This window comes from Myotis daubentonii, chromosome 7 (genome assembly GCF_963259705.1).
Source record: "Myotis daubentonii chromosome 7, mMyoDau2.1, whole genome shotgun sequence".
NCBI classification, from domain to species: domain Eukaryota; kingdom Metazoa; phylum Chordata; class Mammalia; order Chiroptera; family Vespertilionidae; genus Myotis; species Myotis daubentonii.
Window position 1 is genome coordinate 69,386,028 of NC_081846.1, and position 24,599 is coordinate 69,410,626.

Below are 24,599 nucleotides of genomic sequence, written 5' to 3' on the forward strand. Positions count from 1 at the left end.
CGATGGGAGCTGGGCACGGTCGAAGCTGGCAGTCCCAGGAGCTAGGGGTCCCTTGCCTGGGCCTAAAGCGGAGCCCACGATCGCGGGGCCGCTGCAGCTGCGGGTCCCCGCTGCCCGGGCCGGACGCCTCAGCCAGAGACCTCAGGCCTGGTCAAGGGGCCGATCCGGTGATTGGTGATCGGAGGGTGATGAGGGTCAACTCCTCTGGCCGAGGCATCAGGCCTGGGTGGGGGGCGGAGCCGGGGATTGGGGGGATATGATGGTCCCCTTGCCCAGGCCTGAAGCCTGGGTCAGAGGCGTCAGGCTTGGGCGGGGGGTGGAGCAAGCGATCAGAGGGAGATGGGGGTCCCCTGCCTAGGCATGATTCCTGGGCCAGAGGCCTCAGGCCTGGGCGGGGGCCAGAGCCAGTGATCAGGGGGAGATGGGGGTCCCCTGTCCAAGCCTGACACCTCTGTCAGAGGCGTCAGGCCTGGGCAAGGGGCCGATCCTGCGATTGGAGGGTGATGGGGGTCAACACCTGAGGGCTCCCAGTATGTGAGAGGGGGCAGGCTGGGCTGAGGGACACTCCCCCCCACACACACCCAGTGCACGAATTTCGTGCACCGGGCCCCTAGTTAAATATGATTCTTTATAATAAAAAATTCCTAAGTAAATTAAAGTTGAAAAAGATGATGAAAATATTAAGACATTAGGATCATTATATTTAAAATAGTAACTATATGTTATGGTATCAGTGTATTTTCTGTAATGAAAGGTAAGAAATTAACATAATTTCTTTTTCTACTTCCTAATTCTTATTAGTTATATTAAATTTGTACCTTGTCAAGTTGTGTAACACTTGTATTCTATCTTGTAACTATTTTTCACAGTTATTTAGTCTTAGTTTCATATTTAAAAGCAATTGGTTGCTTCCTGCTCTTTTGTCACTTCAAATTTGTCTTGGGAAGTGTTTCCTGAGAAAATTCCATTCTCAGCAACTGATGCCCTCTAACAAGTACTGCATTTTTTTAGGAGAATAAATTTCTTTGGTCAGTAGATTGAGAAACTGAATCCTGTAGAGTAAAATCAAGTCTTAGCTTATATAGCTTGATTATAGAATTAGTTTGCTAATTTAGTTTAAGTGCAGTCCTTGACATTTAAGAGTGTTCTTTTCTTTTAGTTGTGTATTTTTAAAAGATTGGTGGATTGTTTGTGCCTCAGCAGCAGAAACCTGGAATGCCTAGTCACTCTCAAATATGTGACAAAGGAGGCAAGAACATACAATGGAGTTAAAAGAGTCTCTTCAATAAATGGTGATGGGAAAATTGGAGAGGTACATGCAAAAAAAAAAAAAAAAATGAAACTTACACTATACACAAGCATAAACTCAAAATGTATTTAAAAAAAACAACAACCTTAAATGTAAGTTGCAAAACCATAAAAGTCCTAGAAAAAAACATAAATTCTCAGTAAATTCTCAGGCATTTTGTGTAGCAATATTTTTGCTGATATATCTTCTAGGGCAGGGTAACAAAGGAAAAAATAAACACATGGATGACATAAAACTAAAAAGCTTCTGCACAGCCAAAGAAACCATCACCAACATGAAAAGGAAACCCACTGTATGTGATAACATACATCTGATAATGGGTTAATTCCCCAAAATATGTAAAGAAATTATACAACTCAACACCAGAAAGACAAACAATCCAATTAAAAAATGGGCAAAGTACCTGAATAGACACTTCTCCAAAGAGGACATATAGATGGTCCATAGACATATGAAAAAATGGTCAACATCACTGAACATCAGGAGATGCAAATTAAAACTACAGTGAGGTATCACCTCACACCTGCCAGAATGGCTGCCACCTGTAACTCAACAAGCAACAAGTGCTGGTGAGGATGTGGAGAAAAGGGAACCCCAGCACACTGCTGGTGGGAATGCAGACTGGTGCAGCTACTGTGGAAAACAGGATGGAGTTACCTGACTGGTTTTGTACTAAGTAGTCTGTTTTTTGTTGTTTTTGTAGCTTTAATCTTTTTTTATTTTATTTTTTTTCACCTTTTTCTTTAGCCTGCCAATATGCCTTTTCCTCACTTTAAAAAAGTGTCATATCTTTTCTTAGATATTTTATTCTTTTCTTTGGGCCTCTTTACTTTGAAATAGCTCATATTCTCTGTAATTTCTTTAAGATCATGGAAAACTTTTCTTCATCTTGCCTATATCCTTCCACCCAATTTTTGGTAGTTCTACATAAATTCTTTGCTGATTCTTTTCTGGCTCTAACTCATTTTTTATGGGTTCAGTTCTATTAGAGAACAGGTATTGCCTGAAAAATGTTTGAGGCCAGATGCAAGTATGGAGTAGTTGGAAGAGGGGATCAATGGCATCAGTTTGTACTTCCATTTTGGATTTTTTTTTCCTTAAAACACTCCTTCACACAAGACATTTCCCTTGCTCTGGGGATATGTCTCACCTCAGCTTGCAGTGCGGTCAAGGTCACTGTAACCTTGAGATTCTGTGGGTCATCGGAGTCTATGTAGTACCTGGTTTGGTGCTAACTGCTTCCCTTCTCTTTTACCTCATTTGGCAGTCTCTCTGAGTTAGGAAACTAGATCATTGATAATAAAAATGTCATGTTGGTTTTTCTGTCTAGTATAGATATGATGTTCTATAGAAACTTTTCTTATTCTCTCAGGTAGATATTTAAACATAATATCTCTAATCAGAGTTTCCTTGAATGGGCTTTACTAGTAGAACTGTCCCAACTTTAGGGACATTTTTTTTCCTCTTGAGGGGACGTGGTTTAGCTCTTAGCATCACTCCTCATTTAGATTCCAGATACATAATTTTTTTTTTTTTTATAGTTTGTGGTTTGTGGTTGTGGCTGTGTCTTTGTTTCATTGACGAGAGGTATTCACTTTTTGTTAAGATTTTTTTTTTTTTTTTTTTTTTTTTTTTTTTTAGTTTCTCTCTGGACTAAAGACTCAGGTACAAGTATCTTCCTTCTGTCATGTTTTTTAGTTTAGTTTAGTTTTTTGTTTCTTTTGTTTTACTGTCTCTGATGGCTCCTTTTTTGCTCTCTCTCCCTCCTTCCAACCCTCTCTTTCTCTACCTTCCCGTTCTATACCCTCTCCCACTCTTTAGCTACCTACCCCTTACATTAGGAACTTTTTCTAAACCCTGTTTTCAGTCCATTTTCTCTACTTTAATTTTCTCTTTTTGAGTGATTTTATCTAATCCCATGTCTTTCATCTTCACCTCTATTCTAATGATCTTTTTTTTGTTTTCTACTTTCGGTTTTGAGATGTAGTTGACATACAGCACTGTGGATGTTGAAGGTATTCAGCATAATGACTTGATTCACATATAATATGAAGTGACTACCACAGTAAGTTTAGTTAACATCTATCATCCCATATTGTAATGATTTTTAGACTAGCAGTTTGGCATTGACTTCTGAGCTCCATCTGTTTACTAAATACCTATAATACATCAAAGTTCACATCCAAAATAAAATTGTTTATCTTCCTTGCAAAATGTGGTGATATTTACTACCTTATTTAATGAAATCTTTGTTCCCTCAAATTATTAAGGCTAAAGATATTTCAATCAACCATGCTTTTCCCAACTAATCATTTATCACTTCTGATTAATATCTGTTTCTCCTGTGTTCACTATGTCTTCTCATTGAGAGTGAAAGTCCATTGGAAGAGGAGAACTGTCACAAAGCTTCACATTTAATATACAGTTAACTGAAAAAGTTGATTTTGAATTATTTGAAAGTTAATTTTAGCTTTAATAAAAATCTATTATAAAGATGGTCTTGCTCACTTAACCTAAAATATTTTGGTAATTTAACATGTTTTGTTCCAAGTCACCTTGTTTAAATGATAGTTTTTTGGTATACTTTTACCTCCTGGCTTTTTTTTTTTCTTCTAGATCACTCTTTCTAAATTCTTATATCTATGAAATGTTTAAGACCAAACACTTTTTAGTTTTCTTTTACCATCCCCCTCCTCTAAGTTTTTATTGTTTCCTAAATGATCCAGCTCTTAGTCAGACTTTTAAAATATCATGGTTAATGCCCTGGCCAGTGTGCCTCATCTTGTAGACCAAAAGTTGGCGGTTTCGATTACTGGATAAAGCCACCTGGCTTTGATCCCTGGTGGGAGATTGTATGGGAAGCATCTGGTTGATGTTTCTCACATCCATGTCTCTCTCTCTCTCTCTCTCTCTCTCTCTCTCTCTCTCATCAATAAACATATAAAAAAATATCATGGTCAAGAATTTGGGGTAGTTTCTTTGTGAAAATAGTTAAGAAGCCAGTGGGAAAGGATCTTCTATTACATTTTAATTTTTGTTTTTAAAATTACATGTTTAAATTAAACTTGCTTAATATTTAATCTTATGTATGAATAAAAAATAATGAATAGACTTTAATTTTTAGAGCAGTTTTAGGTTCACAGCAAAATTGAGTGGAGAGTATGAAGGGTCACCCCTTCCCCAACCTCCCTGACCATCAAATCCCCACCAGTGGCACATTTGATGAACCATAATTGATGAACCAACATTGACACATCATGATCAACAAGTCTTAGTTTTAATTAGGGTACACTCTAATTTAATTTAGACCTTCTATGGCAGGAGTGGGGAACCTTTTTCTGCCAAGGGCCATTAGGATATGTTTTAACATCATTCGTAGGCCATACAAAATTATCGACTTAAAAATTAGCCTGCTGTATTTGGGCAAACATTTAATTAACTCACCCTTAATGCCCTGGCAGGGCCAGAACAAATTATTTCATGGTTGGATGTTCCCCACCCGTGTCTATGGGTTTTGACAAATGTGTAATGAATGCCCTTCTAGTATCATGTAGAATAGCTTCCCTGCCCTAAATATCTCCTGCCATTTACCTATTGATCCCATCTGCCCACTCTCCCAAAGAACCCCTGGAAACTACTGGTGTTTTTATAATCTCCATAGTCTTGCTTGTTTTAGAATGTCATATAGTTGGAATCATACAGTAGGTAGCCTTTTCATATTGGCTTCTTTCACTTAGCAATATGCATTTAAATTTTTTCATGGCTTGATAGCTCATTTCATTTTAGTGCTGAATAATATTCCATCATATGGTGTACTACAGTTTGTTTATCCAGTTACTTTTCATTTTTATCTTTTATCTTTTTTTAAAAAAAATTATCTCTATTGTTGAAAGTATTATACATGTCACCTTTTTCCCCCCTATTGACTCACTTCTCCCCTCCCGCCCCCCCCCCCCCCAGGCCTTTACTGCACTACTGTCTGTGTCCATGGGTTATGCAGATGTACATATAAGCTTTTTGGTTAATCTCCTTTTTCTTCCCCTTCTGAGATTCGTCAGTCTGTCCCATGGTTCCATGTCTCTGGATCTATTTTGTTCATCATTTTATTTTGTTTATTAGATTCCACAAATAAGTGAGATCATGTCTTTCTCTTATCTAGTTACTTTTTGAAGGACATGTTGGCTACTTCCAAGTTTTGGCAATTCTGACCAAAACTGCTGTAAACCTTTGTGTGCAGGTTTTTGCGTGGACATATGTTTTCAAATTATTTCAATAAATACCAAGGAGCATGATTGCTGGATTGTATGGGAAGAGTATGTTCAGTTTTAGTTTTGTGAAAAGTTGCCAAACTGTCTTTCAAAGTGGCTGTACCATTTTGCAGTCCCACTGAAAAATGAGTGAGCGTTCCTGTTGCTTTACATCCTCTTCAGTACCGGTGTCTGGTGTTTGTCAGTGGTTTTTGTTTTTTGTTTTTTGGTGTGTTTTTTTTGGATTTTAGTCATTCTAATAAGTGTGTAGTGGCATCTCATTGTTGTTTTAATTTACAATTCCCTAACAACATATGTTGTCCAGCATTTACATATGCTTATTTGTCATCTGTTTATCATCTTTGGTGAGATATCTGTTCAGACTTTTTGTTCATTTTTAAATTATGTTTCTTTATTGTGGAGTTTTAAGAGTTCTTTTTATGCTTTGGATGAGTCCTCTATCATATATGTCTTTTGTAAATATTCCTCCCAGTGTGTGTATTATCTCCTTATTTTCTTGACAATGCCGTTTAAAGCCCCGCCCCCCCCCCAAAAAAAATTAAAAAGCAGAAGTTTTTAATTTTAATGAAATCAAAATTATCAATTTTTATTTTTCAGGATTGTACCTTTGGTGTTATATCTCAAGGTCATGGCCAAATCAAGGTCAGCTACATTGTCTCATATATTATCTTCCAGGTGTTTTATAGTTTTACATTTTAAATTTAGGTCTATGATCCACTCTGAGTTTTTGTGTTTTTGTGTGAGGGGTATAAGGTCTATATCTAAATTCAGATTTTTGCTTGTAGATGTCCATCACCATCTGTTAAAAAATCTGATCCTTTCTTTGTCAAAGATCAGTTGACTCTATTAGTTTAGGTCTATCTCTGGCTCTCTCCTGTTCCTTCGATCTATTTGTTTGTTCTTTCTCCAGTACCACACTGTCTTATTACTGTGTAATTAACTTTTTAAACAATAATTAGTAAACTGCTCAAGTGTTTTTTTTTAAGATTTGTGAATCAAGTAATCTTACACCAATTTCTATTATTAAGTGTGAAATATGTCATGTTATTTTTAGAAATAGATACATTATTGGTGGTCATTTTAGTAAATTTTGTATATAATGGTAACTGTCACTATGGAAAGAAATAAAATTGTAATATTTCCACTTTAAAAAACTAGGGTTTTATACAGTAGCTTTTTTGTAAGTTCATGTTGATTACTTAATACCTTTTAAAGAATTTCACTTTTTCAAATATGAAATAATTATTTAAATATGACTATGAAAAGTATTAATCTTCTAAGGTAACATTGTCCAGTATGAGGAATCATTATAGCTATTATTATATTTTTTAAAAAACTATTGCTTGTTTAGTGTTAAGACATAATTACTTGTTTGAAATTTTTTATGGTGGAAATCAATGTATATAAACACTTTAGTTTATGAAGTGAATTGAGCTAGATTTTGGAAGATGCTTATAAATACATGGCACTATTTTATTTTTTTATTTTATTTTTTTTACTTAAAGCCTAATTCAGGAGAAAAAAATCTAAAGTAACATAAAGTAATATGTGGTAAGTACAGTGTAGATGGCAGTGCATTGAACCCATTAAAGTTATGATGACTGATAACTGGAAACTATTGCTAGCACTTTGCTGGTTTCTACTGATGGTATCTTTAAACTTTTGTGTGAGAAACACAATAAATTTGCAATAAAAGTCTTCAGGTAAGCCCTGGCTGGTGTGGCTCAGTTGGCTGAGTGTAAGCACCGAAGGGTCACTGGTTCAGTTCCTGGTCAGGGCATATACCTGGGTTGCAAGTTTGATCCCTAGTCGGGGAGCATATGGAAGGCAGCCGATTGATGTTTCTCTCTCAGATCCATCTTTCTCCCTTCCTTTCTCTAAAATCAATTAAAAAAAAGAAAAGGAAAAGTCTTTAGGTAATTGGAATGATTGTCAGCCATGACCAACTGTTATGAGTATATTATTATTTCAATTTTATTCAGGTATAATTTACTTATAATAAGTTGTACCCATTTTAGTGAACAATGTGATGAACTTTGACAAAAGCATACAGCTGTGTAACTATGACCACTGCTATGATTCTGAGCATTTCTGTCACGCCGGCAAGTTCCCTTGTGCCCTCTTGACATCAACCTCCCCCCCCCCCCACCCCCATCTCAGGTCTCAGGCACTTGATCTGCTTTCTATATTGTTAATTGGTTTGTATTTTCTAGAATTCTTTGTAGTTTGTTTTGCTAAATGCAGAAGGTATGGTATTAAAAATGGATGGTAAATTGATATTTTGTAACATAAACAATATGTTTTATTGTAGTAAAATTTTTGAGATGCTCAAATAAAGTTCAGTTGGGATCATGCACCATTTTTGGTTTTAAGATTTCCTGCCTTGTCTCCTCTCTGTAATAACGTAAATCAGCATTGTATGGAACTTAATATATAGATTAACTCATGACACATTATGTTGTAAAGCAAATTATCCTTTGCCCTTTTGTAGTTACACTGTTATCTCCTTGTTTGCTTTTAAAAGTTGATAAACAATTTGAGAAATAAAAGTCTACAGATCCAATCCCATTAGAATTTAATTTCTTCCTTATTTCATAGTTATCACTCAAAAGACAATTTAACCTTGCTCTGTGAAGGCTATTTGCCATGTCCTTATGCCCTCCTGCTCAGACCTCTGGGGATGGGACAGTGAGGGTGGATAAAATAGCTCTTCATACCTTTCTGTTCTTTGTGGCTCCTCTTACTCACACATGATTATTCTAAATGCATGCTGAAAAGTAGTGGTTGTTATCATAGAGAAAATAGCTCCACCAAGATGAGCTCTTTGAATTCTTTTATGACTTTTAATCAAGTGGACTGAACTTTGGTTCCTTTATATAGGAAAGAGTTAGGAATTCTTTGCATGTTATAATGAGTGGAGTTTTCTGCCTTTTTTCCAGAGAAGTTCTGTTTATGGAATTTGTGCTGCTTCATTTATTAGTCATTATATATATATATGTTTTTTTTTTCAATAAATATATATATTGATTTCAGAGAGGAAGGGAGAGGGAGAGAGAGGAGAGAGATAGAAACATCAATGATGAGAGAGAGTCATTGATTGGCTGCCTCATGCACGTCCCCGACTAGGGATCAAGCCTGCAACCTGGGCATGTGTCCTGACCAGGAATCAAACATGGCCTCCTGGTTCATAGCTTGATTCTCAACCTTTTCTAAGAAAGGGTGTGTGAAAAAAATATACTTACTCAGTTTTCTCACTTGATTGATATGTTGCCTGAATAATTAAATTTTAAATTGAAAATCACTGTCTTTCAGAATTTTTGAATTAGCATTGTCTTCCTGCTTACAGTTGTAAAGTCTAAAGTCTTTTGATCCAGTTTCTAATATTCATGGTGGTTTGGATGCCATTGATTTAACTGTATAGGAAAATAAGTAGAAGTGGAATGTCTGGGTGGGAGGGTATCATATTTTTAAAACTTTCAAGGTGGGGAAGATAAGAAAGGGATTCAAGGGAGAGGGTCGAACAGAGGCCAGCTGATAGCAGTGTCCACTGTGTTTAGAGAATGAGGACATCCATGTGAGGAGAGTGTGGGATGCAGTTGGAACATAGCAGATTGAGGCTCTGTAATGGGTGCTTCTGGCCTGGAGCTTTGAATCTGTTTTGTAGGCACTTTTTCATCCAGCTGGCACCAGTTGTATGAAGCCTTCCTTGACTTATGTTAGGCAAAATGATTGAGCTCTGGTTTATTCTCTCTTAGTAGTTTGTGTGTTGCATACACATCCATGTATTCACACATGCGTTCACGTGCGCACACACACCTCTTTAATTATCTGTGTGCCTGTCATCCCCACCCCCATTAGAATAGATCTTCTCATATGGGAGTGACACATTAGGTCTGTGTTAAAGCACAACAGGTCAGTTCTTAACATGTATGGTGGTTGGGATGCCATTGAAGCCTGGGGGATGGGAGGAGGAAGAAGGAATTAACGGAAGAGAGAAGAGAAGGTTATTGCAGCGTCCGCATTTGGAGAAATCAGCCTCAGATGTAACAGTCTGCTAAGAGTTGGAGGGATATTACTTTCAAATAATTGTATTCTCATCATCCCCATGGGTCTAATCATTCTTAACTTTGAAAATACTCTTATTTTAATATATTGTTGTATGCATTTTGTTCTAATTTCTCCTTCCCCCCATTTGGTTCCTTTGAGAATAGTCTGAAACAATTTTTTAAAGACCAGTGATGTTTTGGTTTCATAACTGATGGTTCATATTAATAATGATCTGGAATATCTTAATTCCATTTGTTTAAAGAAAAACACTAAAATAGGGAATTTTGAATAAAAATAATGGATAACATTCTTTTATTATCATTTATAGGCATTTCTTTATTCTGAGCAAATACATCCCCTAAGAATGTTAACCTTGATATTGCCAGAAAGATATTCTTTCCCAAGTAGATGAAGTTTGAAATATTATTAGAATTCTCCTACTTCACTGTTATGAAGCACAACTAGTTCCTCCACAAAATTGTAGTATTAAAAATAAAATATTTTCACTAAGATGACTGATCATTCAGAAAAAGTCAAGAATTCGTTAAATGTTGTTTGTGTGGTTTTTGATTGATTGCTCAAAAGCCAGGCAATATATATTTTATTTAAAAATGTGCACCATATTACAAAGTTCTGAATAACATAGCACTGATGAATATTAACTTTTCAAGATACTTTTCGATTGGCTAGTGCTCTACCAGAACAAGAGACTACTGTATTTTAGAAATTTCATAATGTTAATTACAATTTATTGAGCACTTACTATATGCTTGCCCTGGCCCAAGTATTTTAAAACACCCTTGAAGAGGTGGGTCTTGTTTATCATCAGATGAGGAAATTGAAGCACAAGTCAAATTTCTTGCCCAAGATCATGCAGGTAGCAAGTGGCGGCAGGGGGGATGTTTGCCTCTGGATTTTGTGTCTCTTCATTAGTAAGCATACTTCTTTCCAAGTATTATGGGAAAGATTTAAGGACCATGAGTCCTGCAAATGGCATCATATGTAAATGGAATATATACCTCCCCTGTCATCAGATGACTGTTTTGTTTGCTAATTTTCCACCGTGGATCATTTCTCAAAAATTTTCTGGATCTTCTAGAATTGTATACCCTGCTCTAGCTACAGTCTTTCCTGAATGAAAAAAGGATCGACCTACATAAGATTATTATTTAATTAAATTTTTCTTTTAAATTTCTTGTTTAGAAATTAACAGGGTTTTCTTTGAAAAACTTCCTGTACTCATTCAGACGACATTGGTATCCATGTTTAATGTTTGTGGTTGATAGATACGATTTTATATTACTTTTTATACTGTCTTATAGTGTTCTTTCACAAACCATCTAAAGCAGCGGTTCTCAACCTGTGGGTCGCGACCCTTTTGATGGTCGAACAACCCTTTCACAGGGGTCTCCTAAGACCATCCTGCATATCAGATATTTACATTATGATTCATAACAGTAGCAACATTACGGTTATAAAGTAACAACGAAAATAATTTTATGGTTGGGTCACAACATGAAGAACTGTATTTAAAGGGCCAGAAGGTTGAGAACGACTGCTTTAAAACCTTTCCAGCTGCTATTTCTCCTAAGTGGTATTTTTAAGGAAAAGTCACACCATGTTTCTTCCTGAACATTCAACTGTCTGGTATTCTATCAGATGTTTTGCAAGGCTTCAGCAAGCCCTTACCCTGGATGTCTTCAAGGGGCGATGCAGTGGGCAGAGCACTGCCGCGGAGACACCTGTAGAGATCAGCACACCTGCCCTCAAGCAAAAGGCAGTAATTAGTTGCTCATATTCCCTTGCAAGCTTCCCCAGTGTGGCTGCACATGAAACACAAAGATCACAGCGATGCTGTCATGAGCTGCGCTCTGTCGGAGTTGTTTACGCCCATTCAATTTTTAATGTTCCTGTAAGACATTTTGATGGGAACCCTGAGCCTATGGGGATTTGCACGCTTGATCAAACCTGTGATGATTTAAATATAGAAATAAAGAGAAACCTTTGGATTACATTGACTGTTAACTTTTAGGACAGCGTTAGTGGGAAACAGTAACATGACACTCAGGGCAAAGTTGTGTTTGATCAACCTTCACAACTTTTTTGTTTTTTGACAGCAGGTATAGCTTCAGTACATTTAAACATGTTCTTTACTGTGTGTAGATCCAAGTGCATGTGGGTATCTGGATGGCATGGTCTGAATATTTTAAAAGATGATTTTATACCAACTACTTTTTATTGAAATTGAACGACTCTTAATTATCAACCTTTCAGCCCTTCCATATTGTCATATACAGTTTATATTATTAAAGGCTGAGATGCATTTTAGTGAAATACAGTAGTGGATGTGAAGTGGATATATTGGGGCCAAAGGCATCTATTACACAAGTACTTAGAGGTCTTTTTTGCCCTTATTTTAGTTTAAACACTATCTGTGTCCTAGATGCTATGTGGATAGAGCAGTGATGGCGAACCTATGACACACGTGTCAGAGGTGACACGCGAACTCATTTTTTTGGTTGATTTTTCTTTGTTAAGTGGCATTTAAATATATAAAATAAGTATCAAAATATAAATCTTTGTTTTACTATGGTTGCAAATATCAAAAAATTTCTATATGTGACACGGCACCAGAATTAAGTTAGGGTTTTTCAAAATGCTGACACGCTGAGCTCAAAAGATTCGCCATCACTGGGATAGAAGGTAGTGTTTTACCAGGTGACCTTGCAAGTAGTTTTTAACTCTGAGATTTAGTTCTTTTATTATATTTGTATAAGTCATTAATAAACAGCCTTGCAAAAGATATATTACTGATTCTTAAATCTATTCAGTTTGAAAAATGTTATAATTTCTAATATTGCAAATTCAGTTCACATTTATTCTGAGAGAAAAAACAACCCTAGCATCTCATCAGTTAAGCATTGTATGGCGGATATCCGTACTTCTTAAATTGGTTCTTAGAAACAAATGGGCATTGTGGAGCTGTCAGATTATAGTACAACTAAAGAAGATATTATTCAGCATTGGACTCTCATTGACAGAGCTGGCAACTTGAGGTGCTAGTGAATTCAGTCAGTCCACCGTGCCTCACATTTTCCTTCATTAATGCATAGGTAGAATCTTCCAGTGGGTTTCTGAGCAGTTATTCATTAGTCTTTAGCGAAAAATGAAATGACTAATATGAATGTTAAAAAGCTTACCTCTAGATTTTTGTTTGCCTGCCTTTCTTGGCTGTACGTCTGAATGTGGATGGAGCTGGATTGCTCCACTTGTGAGCTGATGATAGTGATGATGATAGTGATGGTAGGTAGTATCAACAAAGTACTCGCATGTTATATGTGGAACACTTTGCCTAGCTTATGCCTCACTGACTTTCAGGAATTTCACAAGTCATTCCTAAGAACTGATCTGTCTATAGTGGCCTTATGAATTCCTAATAATTTCTTTCCATGCTGCATAAAACATTTGGCACTCTGCTTCTTACATAAATGCTCATGTACCCTAGGTCAGTATGTTCTTTATCTTTTTGTCCTTGGTGCCTAACTCAATGTGATCAGTCAGTGTTGGTTGGATTAGTAAATGATTGAAAATACTGTGCAATACGTGTGAATAGCCCATGGTACACTAGTAAAGAATGGATCATAACACTTCTAGTAATAAAAATGACTTTTCCCCCTTGCCCCTCCTCCCCCCAATCCTAGGTTGATTATTTTTTCCCAAGAATAAGTATGTAAGAGCACTGACCAGGTAACTCAGTTGATTAGAGCATCTTCCAGATACACCAAGGTTGCGAGTTTGATACCCGGTCAGGGCACATACAAGAATCAACCAACCAATAAATAGGTGGAACAATAGATCTCTCTCTCTCTGTCCTCTCTCTCTCTCTCTCTCTCTCTCTCTCTCTCTCTCTCTCTCAAAATCAATAAAAAGAATAACTATGATTTGATTTTAACTTTACCTTTTCACTGTTAGTGTATCAAAAATATTTTGTGACAAAACACATTTTTACTATAGTAAAGTTAAATTCTTCTTACTCTAAGTCACGATCTGGACCCATTTAGCTTACTTAGGTTTGTTTTCCACATTTTCTCTAACTCTGTTTCTCCCTGGTGCAGGACAGACTTTTCACCCCGTTTCAGGATAAGCCATACTTCCTTCTGGCATCATGCCTTGGTCTCTGAGCTCCAATTTCATGAACTTTTGAGTTACTTCTGTTTTTGACTCATCAGTTTAGAACTAAATAATATGCGTCCCTATGTTTTGCAAAATGTGTGTCTCCATCTAGCTTCATTACTTTATTTTTAAATTTAAAAAATTTAATCCTTTTCTTTCTGATGTATGGCAGAATGCTATGTACCTTGTAGTCACTCAGGAAAACTATACATGCTAGTTAACCTCTAGCTCTATAGTAGGAAACTAAGCTTTCTCTCAAAGAAAGTGAGAAAGACAGACAGAGACAGATAGGAGGGAAGGAAAGAGGGAGGGAAGTTGGGAGGAAAGAGGAAGGAAGTAAGAAGGAAGGGAGGAGAAGACAGAGGAAGGGAGATATAGAGGGACAGAGGGAGGGCAGACCAGGAATCATATTTTGTGGAATAGGGAAAGAGCATTGATTTTGGAATTTGAAAACTTGAGTTTAAATTCTGATTCTGTGTACTGGCTTTTAAATCTTGGGTAAGTTCCATAATTTTGGGGTATAAATAATACTAATACCTACTTGGTAAACTTGTTATTAAATTATATAATGTATGTAAAGTCCTTATTACCACATTCTCTGGTACATAATACATGTGTAACAAAGGTTAGCTAACTTGAATATTTTCCTGTGAGGAAAGTGAAGTTTAGAGAGCTGAACAGAAGTCATCCAGCCAGTACATTGTGGAAGGAGGGTTAGTAACCCAGTTTTATATTTTGTTTTGTTTTTCCATTAGAATGGGGTACCAAGCAAAGTGCTGGCCTTGAACACCTCCTGGGTGCTCAGTGAAGCAAGGCCATAGGGGTGTGTGGTTTTGCCCTGTGATGGGACAAAACAATTGTTGTAGCCTTGAAGTATTTTATCATTTTGCCCGTTCTAATTATTTGTGTTTATTGTTAGCATTTCTCTATTCCGTTTCAAGTAATGTCTTGAATATCTTCTTCAATCGCTTGGGAGTATTTTATGTGAGTAGTTGGCAGGAGCAACTATTTAGCAATAGGTAACTTGGAGTATAAAGTAGACAAAGAAATATATCTTTTTTTTTTTTTTAAAGCAAACATTTTAGCAACTTCCTGTACTTTTAGAGTTCTGATTATGGTTTGTTCTCTTTTCTGAGATGCTGTTGGAAACCATATGTGTGTGTCTTAGGGCACCAGTTTTTGGTTAGAACAGATAATGATAGTGTGCACCCAGGGGTACATGAGTGGAAATACAATGGACTTATTGGTAAAAAGAGTTATTTCTTCCATTATATGATTCAGTTGATAAATACTACATACAAACTAAGGCATGAAAATCATTTGCTGGATAAGAGTGGGCAAAATACCACATAATTTCATTAACCTTTAAGCAGTGAAATTATAAATCCCTTCGCAAATGATTAAGGTTATCATTGCCTATCACCCCCTTTTGATACCTACAGACTGTTAATTCTTCTCTGTCCTGCTGAGTCTTATTAAAACTTCTGACTGATGTTCTTTTATTAAAAGGTTTAGAATTTACCAATTTAAAACACTTGCTTCACACTATCACCTCTAATTTAACTGGGCCATTAAACACAGTATTTTGCAAAGGGAAAAAGGCAATAGCTATTTCCTTAAAAAAATTAATAAATTGAAATGAATTTTAAACTCTGCTTAGAGGTGAGCCACTATTCTATACTACTAAGTCTTTTGATAGTTGATTTGTTCCTTTAGTATGCAAATTTCAGATTTACAAAGATCTACTGCTTTTATTTAAGAAATATGCCTGGAGGCTAGATTGGTAAGCTTTAGGGAGATATCCAGTTTGGTGTGAAATAGATAGTTGTTAAAGGATCACATGAGTTGGGTCCCAGAAGAAGAGTAGAGCTGAGACAGATGAGAAAAACTGACTCCACTTCATTTCATGTGGCTAAAAACACCACTACATTAAAAATGAAGACAACGAATGATGGCAACACAAAGGAAATGAGTGCGAATAAACCATATTTTGGGTGCAGATTTTGTGAAAAGTTCTGACTTGTGAGAAGTTTAAAGGAAAGGGCTCACGATGTTATTGAGCAGAGAAGCGTGGCGCATCGTTCTGGAAAGCCAGCCTCTTGAGAGCTCTACAGCTTTTGGAGGGAATACTCTTCCAGGAAGGAGTGAGTCACTCCCCTGTCCCGTCAGCACCAACACTTCTGGCCAATGAAGTGAAAGATGTCATAGAACAGCCTCTGGTTTAAAATACAGCACTCAAGGTGGCTCTCTTAGGTCGGAGACTCTAGGTGATCTGGTTTGCAGGTGTTAAGCAAATGATGTAATAGGCGTCTAGCTTTGTGGAAGCTTTATATCACTGATCTTTTGGAATCTCTGACTTCCAAACAGTTTTTCTCCTTCAGTAACTTAAAAAAGATGAAATATATTTCCTTATTAATAGCTTTTAGAGTCCTCTAATTTTTTTTTAAAGGTACTTCTGTCTGTCTTTTTTGGATGTTTTAAGCACTTAGACGTTTAAAGAGAGAATATCCAAACAGCATCATCTAGCAATGGAAATGGCCTCTGTGTGTGCCTATTGTGTATCTCTGTTGGTGGACAGTGAGGTACAGAGGGCAAGGGTGGAGGTGGAAGTCCCTAACCCCTTTACCATCAAGGACTCCACTCCCTCTATGCAGGCATATATGTATGAATAAATATATTTATATACCTTTTTTTATTTAGCATCACTTTATTTTTATTCTTTAAGATTTTTTTTAAACTTTTGACTAGTTGCTTTGTTCACTTGGTTCAAATTTAAAAAGTTCAAGGGCTTTGAAATTTCTCTTGTATATATCCTAGAACCTTAATACTTTTTAAATATACATGTAACCAGTGTCATCTTTTTGTGTGTTTCTTTCTAGAGATACGTAAACATATGAAATTAATCTATTTCTTTTTGCTCATGTATTGATTTATTTATTTACCTTGTGAGCATTGTATTTTAGAGTTTCTTAAAAAATGCTAAATTACATTAAAAATATAGGATATATATATATGTGTGTGTGTGTGTATATATATATATATATATATATATATATATATATATATACACAAACACACGAACATATAGCCTTATTCAGATATTTCTGTAATTTTTTTTGAAACATTACAGTTAATTCAAGAACTAACATCCTACTTGCCCCTACTACTTTGTGAAGAATTACCTGCAAGTCTCCGGAAGGTTCCCTGGTTCTGAATCAGGCCTGACTTGCCCCTGTGGCCTCTGTGCGCCATGTTTCGAGCCCGTGTAGTTTTCGTGCTCACACAGCAATGTTTGCTTGCTCTTGAGGAATTCTCATTTGGACCTGCTGGGCTCAGAGCACATTCCTTTGTGTCGTCTTTCATTATTTCATCCTTGTACTCTACCCACTTTTGCTTCAAAATTTCCATTTTCTGTGAGCTCATATTTGTATTCATACTTGGTTTTATGTAGTTTGATGTTTTCTGATCTTAGTTGAGATCTAAGTTCAAGAATACTGGGAACCATCTAAGGCTGTTTTGTTCTTTAAAATTTTACTTTTATTGAGTCAGTAAATGGTAGTGATTGAGAGTATGAGATCTAGAGCTAGGTTGCCTGGGTGTGAGGCCTAAGCAGGTAACTTTAGGCAAGTTACATAATTTCTTTCTGCCTTAGGTTTCTGAACTTTATTAAGTGGGAAGTAACAATATTATCTACTTCAGAGATGCGATGATTAAGTTATGTTATATAGTTGCATAGCACATATAAAATGTTAGCTATTTCTATTTCTGTGATATACTTGTGATTAAATTTGATTTTTATAGGATACAATTTAGTATTTTTCACATTATAATTTTGAGATTTAGGGAACCTTATAAGTCTTGATTCCAGGACCAAATGTGAGGGTGACTTGAGAGAGAAAAAAACAACAATTCTCTTTTTTTCCTTTCCTTGTTAGTTGAGTGTAGTGTATATATATTTTTTCATGTTGTTCCTTTTTTGTGAGTAGAGCAGCACTGTTCAATAGAATTATCATGCAATAATTTTACATTTTCTAGTGGCCACATTAATCAAGTAAAAAGAAATATGTTTAATTAATTTTGCTTATATTTTTTACTTAACTCAATATATCAAAATTATTATCTTTTCAACATGTAATTGATATAAAATTATGAAGGTATTTTACAGTCATATTTTTGTGTTGTCTTTAAAATCTATTGTGTATATTATATTTACAGCGCATCTCAATTCGGACTAGTCACATTGCAAGTGCCCAGTAAGCTCATGTGACTAATGGCCATAGTCTTAGACTGCACAGCTATAGGGTATAAACTACATCATATATATATATATATATATATATATATATATATATATATATATTTCACAGAGAGGGGAAAGAGACAGAAATATCAATGATGAGAGAGAATCATTGATCGGCTGCCTCCTGCACACCCCACACTGAAGAGTGAGCTTGCAACCAGGGCCTGTTCCCTGACGGGAAATCGAACCATGACCTCCTGGTTCCTAGGTCAATGCTCAACCACTGAGCCACACCACTGGGCTGGGTATAAATTTGTCCTATTTAAGTTAGGGAGTTTTTTATTTTATTTTACAATAATTGATAAAGCTAGATGCATCTCATAGGTAGGTAGAAATTACAAGTTTGTAGTGTGAAAAAAGAGGTAGGGAAAAGGTTTGGATTTGGGAATGACCAATGAATATATAGATGGTAATTGAAATCTTGAAGTCAGGGGCAGAATGAAATCATAATATCCCTACGGATAAACCCGAGGGAATTCCTAGAAAGGAAGCCAGGGTAAAATAGTGAAAACCCATAGGCCAGAGGAGAGTTGTAAGGTGGTCATTCCCTGAAAAGCAATGGAAAAGAGTTTCAAAAAGGCTGGCAGGTAGGAGTGCCAAATGCACAGTCTAGCTGTGTGAGGAATGAAAATAGTCAATTATTCGGTTATTGCCAACCTTAGCAATGACCGTTTCAGTAGAGTGATGACCAAGGAAGCCAAATTGTGGTAGTTTGAACATTGAACAAAAATTGAACTGAAGACAGTGACACTATATTATTGTTTTATGAAATTTAACACATTTCGTACAGCTCAGGAGTTTTCTTGTGTTTCGCGCGCCATCTGTTAAGGACCGCTCACGAGTGTTTTCGTTTTTTCACGCCCATGGAAAAAGGAGCGAATCTAGATTCTTATGTAAATTTTGTTTGGTCCCTCTTCATAGAGGAAAATATTTTACGCAGTACCATACGTTAAAAAAGTACTAGGAACTTTAATTGTTTAATTGTTTTTGTAAATAAAAATGTTATAATTATTGAAAAACAACACCTAAAGTGCATTATGATGATTTAAATAACGTGCAGTTTGCCCAAAAACGTGAGGTCCCTGGCATATGTCTTAGAGATTTCTATGCGGTACGCAATGTGTTAACAGGCATAGTCCATAGAGTTGAAAGAAGTGTGTTATTGGTGAAGGAGAAGGAGCCAGCTGAGAGGAAAAGATTGGAGGTAGGGGAAAAGAAGAAAACTGATGAAGTAAGTTTTTAGAAAAGCCATGATGAATTGGACTGAGTGTACACATAGACAGATTAGCAGTAGAAAAGAAGAGGGTCCATTATGAAATAAAAGGTAATGTGTTGTGAGTTAGGAAAATTTGTGTATGATAGAGTGGGTTCTTAGATTCAAGCAACAGCTAGTTTAAGTTGCAGACAGCTAGCTAGTTTAAGCAAAAAGGGAGAGGTTCCTCACTGCTTAACTTCCAGCAGTACCAAGGAACCAACCTGTTAATAAGCTAAGAACAACACAAGTCAAGAGAAACATCCAGTTCTACTATTCTAGTGGAAAACTCCGCTGTCGCTTGCTACTCGGAACTTATGATACTAGGGATCACTTAATAGAGTATCCACTTGATTGTCAGAAGAACAAAATGTCTTACCAAGATCTGTTCTCATTGTTAGGGGATTACCACCTTGATTTGCTCACTTCTTTCCAAGTCTTACGTGGATTTCTCTGGTTAGATGAACCTGGGTCCCCTGCTGAAGGCCTGATGCAGGTGCATCGGGGAAATGCAGTTTTTAGTGTTTGAGGCTCTGTAATACAGAAAGTTAGAGTGCATGCCAGAGAGGGGTGAGAGTAGAGGCTGGGTGATTCTGGCTCTTGATCTCTCTCATGAGTTGTAGTCAAGATGTTATCCAGGGCAATAGTCACCTGAATATCTGAGCAGCCTGGATGATTGCGTAAAAAATGGCTCTCATATAATGCTGTTAAGTTGATTCTGGCTGTTTGGCAGGAGGCCACGTGGACCATGCCATAGGTCTATGCATATGTCCACATGACCTAACAGCTGGCTTCACCCAGAGAGAGATATCTGAAAGAGAAGAGCAAGGGGTAGGTGCAGTATCTTTTAGGACCTAGCCTCAGAAGTCAGGCACCAGCACTTTCATGGCATTGTTTTTCCTTCAAACCAACCCTGATACAGTGAGAGAGGGGACTGCACAGGCATGAATTGCACGAGGTGAGGATTTAGGGGCCCTCTTGGAGACTGGTTCCCATGCCTCCCGCTTCCTCTCACCTTTCTTTGATAGCACACATTGATCAGATTTGTCTGTAGAAGCAAAAAACAAAATTCTTTTAATAGAATGGAACTTGCCAGGAATTTGGAGAGAATGTGATTCTGTGTTAACTGTAAAGGGTACAGAGTGCGTCATATCCTTGGCCAGTTTATAAAAACAGAACAGAAATGCTGTTCTGTTATTTGTTCTTGGGCTTCTCTTCTAAAGGCAGAGCACGTATCATAAAGTCATGACTCAGCCCAGGTGTACGTATCTTGATGTTTGGAGATAATGAGGTTGTGATACTTTGTCCTCATTTCTGAACTGAAGAGGTTTGACTGGCTTTCCCAAGGGTCTTTTCTGTCTCAATTCGCTAAGATCCTGACTAACTTTGAGAATTGGAGTGAGCATCACTGTGATGTACTAGATAGATGTAGGCCATGCTCCCATGCCTCAGTCACATATCTTGTTTACTTCCTCTATGTCATGTCTCATAACTGAAATAATATTGCTGATATACTAATCTCCCTGCATCATTCCTCTCCTCCCAGGAGCAAACTGTGTCTTGTTCTCTGCTGAATCCCCAGCACTGACTACAGTGCCTAGAAGCTGCTCATGAGGTTAACTATTTTTCTATAGGATACTAGAGGCCCAGTGCATGAATTCATGCACCGGTAGGGTCCCTCAGTCTGGCCTGTGCCCTCTCGCAATCCCAGACCCCCTCGAGGGATCAGGTCGAAACTGGCAGTCTGAAATTCCCTCAGGGGATGTAGTAGTGTGCAAAGCAGCAGGTGGCCAGGGAGGAGCCTGCGCTGCTCCGCTCATCCCGCTGCCGCAGCTGCGCTCGCCAGCCGTGAGTCCGGCTTCTGGCTGAGCAACACTCCTGCTGTGGGGGTGCACTGACCACCAGGGGCAGCTCCTGCATTGAGCGCCTGCCCCCTGGTGGTCAGTGTGTGTCATAGTGACCGGTCGACTGGTTGTTTCCGGTGGTTCTGGTCGTTCAGTCATAACAGTTGCTTAGGCTTTTATATATATAGATAATACATCAAGCATGTCAAACTCTCGGCCCGTGGGCCGCATGCCTCATTTATTTGGCCCGCATTAGCCTTTGAGTTTGACATGCTTGTACTACATCATTATTTCAAACAGGCCATCTCAGAAGGCCCCCTCGTCACTTGATTTATGTCTTCCTGGCCTTTCTCTCTCTCTTAACCTTTTTCAAAGATGACACTCAGGATTCTCCTTGTTGCTGTGAATACTTTGCTGTCTTTTTCAGAGTTGGTGCCTGGAAGGTTCTCTGACCTGGTTTCTTTCTAATATGGGTTATTCTGAGTCTATGGCTACTGCTTAAAATAATTATTGTCAAAGGTGTGTTAGGTCATCCTGTGATTTGGTGCTATGTAAACTGTCTGGGAGCCACATTTCTTTTTGCTTTGCTGGGTCCTCCTCTTTGCTTGTCATAAAGGCTCCTTTTTGGCTGAGTTACTATGTTAGTTCTGACCTTGTCAATATTCATATTCTTAAGGGTTCTCTGACTTTAATATTTACAGAACAGGAAAGTCACAGTATCCACCCCTGGGTATATGGTAACATCTTTTCTCTTCACTGTGCACAACTGAGAATACAGGGCTGTGTAAGTTAAGTGATAGTTTAAAGCTGATGGAATGTTCTCCCAGAAAGTAATGTTTTTAAGGTATTTACCCCAGTTCTACAAGTATCTGTGTACCCCCATTTTTCCCCTGGAGTGCAAACCCCAATCTTGGACTAATTATCCATATGCTTTTCAGCCTGCCTCTGAGATTTCAGGCCATCCTCAGCAAAGGTTCTTGATAGTACTTTGGATTATGGACCTTTTTGCAAATCTGACAAACTATTGACCTTCTCTACAGAGAGATATCCATTTACACAAACCCACACATTTTACACATATCATTCGGGAGCATATAGGCCATCCACGTACCACGGTTTAGAACCTCTACTCTGAATTATTATTATTTTTTTACATTATCATTGACTTGGGAAAATCCTTGACGACTGAAAAAAGCTCTTATTAGTTAAGACTCAGAACATTTCTGTTTTTGGAGGTTCTTGTCCCATCTTGGAATACCCAGGACTCAGACTGCTGGATCACTCATGTGAGTGTTTGTGCGGGTCAGGACTCAGAATTCAGGCTGGGTTTATTTGGAAGATAACAACTTACCTGTGCCCTTCGTGATCTCACAGGTACCTCTGCACTAGCCAGGTTGGACATATGCAGAGAAAGACACCAGTATATCTGGATCATCAGGTAAGCAAATGGGACTTCACTTTCATTTCTCCATCAGTCCAGGCCTCTCTGGCAGTCTGTGGTTATTCCCTCTCATTCATCCCTCACTTCCGTGCAGGTCAGGAAGATGGTAAATTTTTCTAAAGAGAAGGAAGCAGCTTTTCTTAAGTTTTACCAGGTTACTTCCTGTGCTGCTTGAAATCAGACTTTTTTTATTTTTATTTGATCTCATTATTTCATATAGTCACATTTCCATTGTAGATAAAAATTCCCCGCTCTTCTTTTTTTATGTCTATACTTTGGAGAGTTGTGGACAGCTCTCATATTGTTCCTTGGTTGTCAGCCAAGTTACACACATTTAACTCCTTTCATCTTTCTTTCTAATTCAGTCTCTTGGCTGCCTTTTATAGATTCCCCCCATTTCAATCTGCATCATTAATAAACAGAAAAAACAGGCTATCGGCTACCTTCTTCTATACCTTTCATTCTTTTTGCTCCCTAGTTTTGCCTCATATTCCTTGTTGAACTAAAGCCAACCAGACATCATTCTCTGGACCACTTTGGCAATCCATGAATGCCTCGCCTACAACTACCAGTGTCCCACGTGGTCATAGCATCAGCAGTGTATCCTAGAGGAAAGAAAGGAACTGTAAAAGGAGAACAGTGAGAGCAAAATCATGCATTCTTTGATTATATGTTAGATTTACCCTTGCCACCCAGAGTAAGGCATTGTACTTTTACCACACATTTTGTCCTCCCAAAGTGTTGTGCAGGGGCACTAATTTGCATAACAACAGAAGCATGTACATTGTTTGAAATTTGGCCACTAGTCTCTCTTGGTTTCTTCCTCTCTCTCCTTCCCCTATCGCTTTTCCCAACACGGATGTGACTTGCTATTTAGGATCTGTGGCCATGAACAAAACTGGGCAGGGGACCATCCTGTCAGAAATTAGATAAGCTCCGGTGATAAACGCTCCATGCCTCCATGTGGAACATCTGAGGCGAGCAGTGTAGTTCTTGCTGTTCTTTTAACGGGATTCCGTGGAGATGTGCAGGAGGAAGAGACTCGTAGGCCTTTGGTGCTTTTCATGAACGCTGTATTACAGTGGTTCTCAACCTTCTGGCCCTTTAAATACAGTTCCTCATGTTGTGACACAACCATAAAATTATTTTCGTTGCTACTTCATAACTGTAATGTTGCTGCTGTTATGAATCGTAATGTAAATATCTGATAAGCAGGATGGTCTTAGGCGACCCCTGTGAAAGGGTCGTTGGACCCCCAAAGGGGTTTCGATGCACAGGTTGAGAACCACCGCTCTAGGAGGTAATGGCTTATTGCTGTTTTAGTCACCAGATTCAGGGAGTGTATTTAGTTGAAGTTTGCAACAGCACACACTTGGCTTTCTCATTTGTGTTAGCTTTGACTCTAGTACAGAATTGAATAGGAGACAAGAGACGGTTTTCCTGTTTGTGTCTGTGGCAACTTTGTAGATGATTTGTGGTTTAATCCTTTAAACATTTTTGATCATTTATCACCTCTTTCCTTGTAAAGGCATAAAATATTCAGATTCTAATGTTATAATCTTTTAATCAGGTTATTTCATCCTGGAGAAATCAGGGTAAGAATAGCAGCTGACATAGTTGTCTCTGAATAGTGACCTATAATTATAATACTCATATTAGTTCTTTTTTTTGGGGGGGGGGCAGATTTTATAATATTAGAATTTAAGTAAGATTATATGATTATGAATCATGTATTTCTTGGTCTCTAGCCTCTTAAACCTGTACATATGTGACTTGGACCCCTTTTAAGTCTGATTTGTTCAAATGTTAATCTCTCACATGGCTTTGAAACTGTTGACAATATTGTACTCACACTAATTTTTTTAGGCTATTGATCCATTCTTCGGCATAACTTTTGTTTCTTGGATCTTTTCAAAACCTGTCAAAGAAACCAAAATGCTAACCTAACTTTAAAGGGGCAAAAAA

General features: G+C 37.6%; 1 protein-coding gene across 8 annotated transcripts in view; it reads left to right on the top strand.

Moving 5' to 3' along the window:
• Nucleotides 1–24,599, top strand: part of GTDC1 (glycosyltransferase like domain containing 1) — a 368,745-nt gene that overhangs the window by 70,098 nt on the left and 274,048 nt on the right. For 3 of the 8 annotated variants that reach the window (XM_059704558.1, XM_059704552.1, XM_059704554.1), the window contains exons 2-3: nt 6,175–6,219; nt 22,568–22,631. The gene's annotated coding sequence lies outside the window, so the exon portion shown is untranslated. Of the gene's footprint in view, nt 1–3,202; nt 3,375–6,174; nt 6,220–22,567; nt 22,632–24,599 lie in introns of those variants that run through there. The other 5 variants (XM_059704553.1, XM_059704559.1, XM_059704555.1 and 2 more) reach the window with 3 other exon arrangements.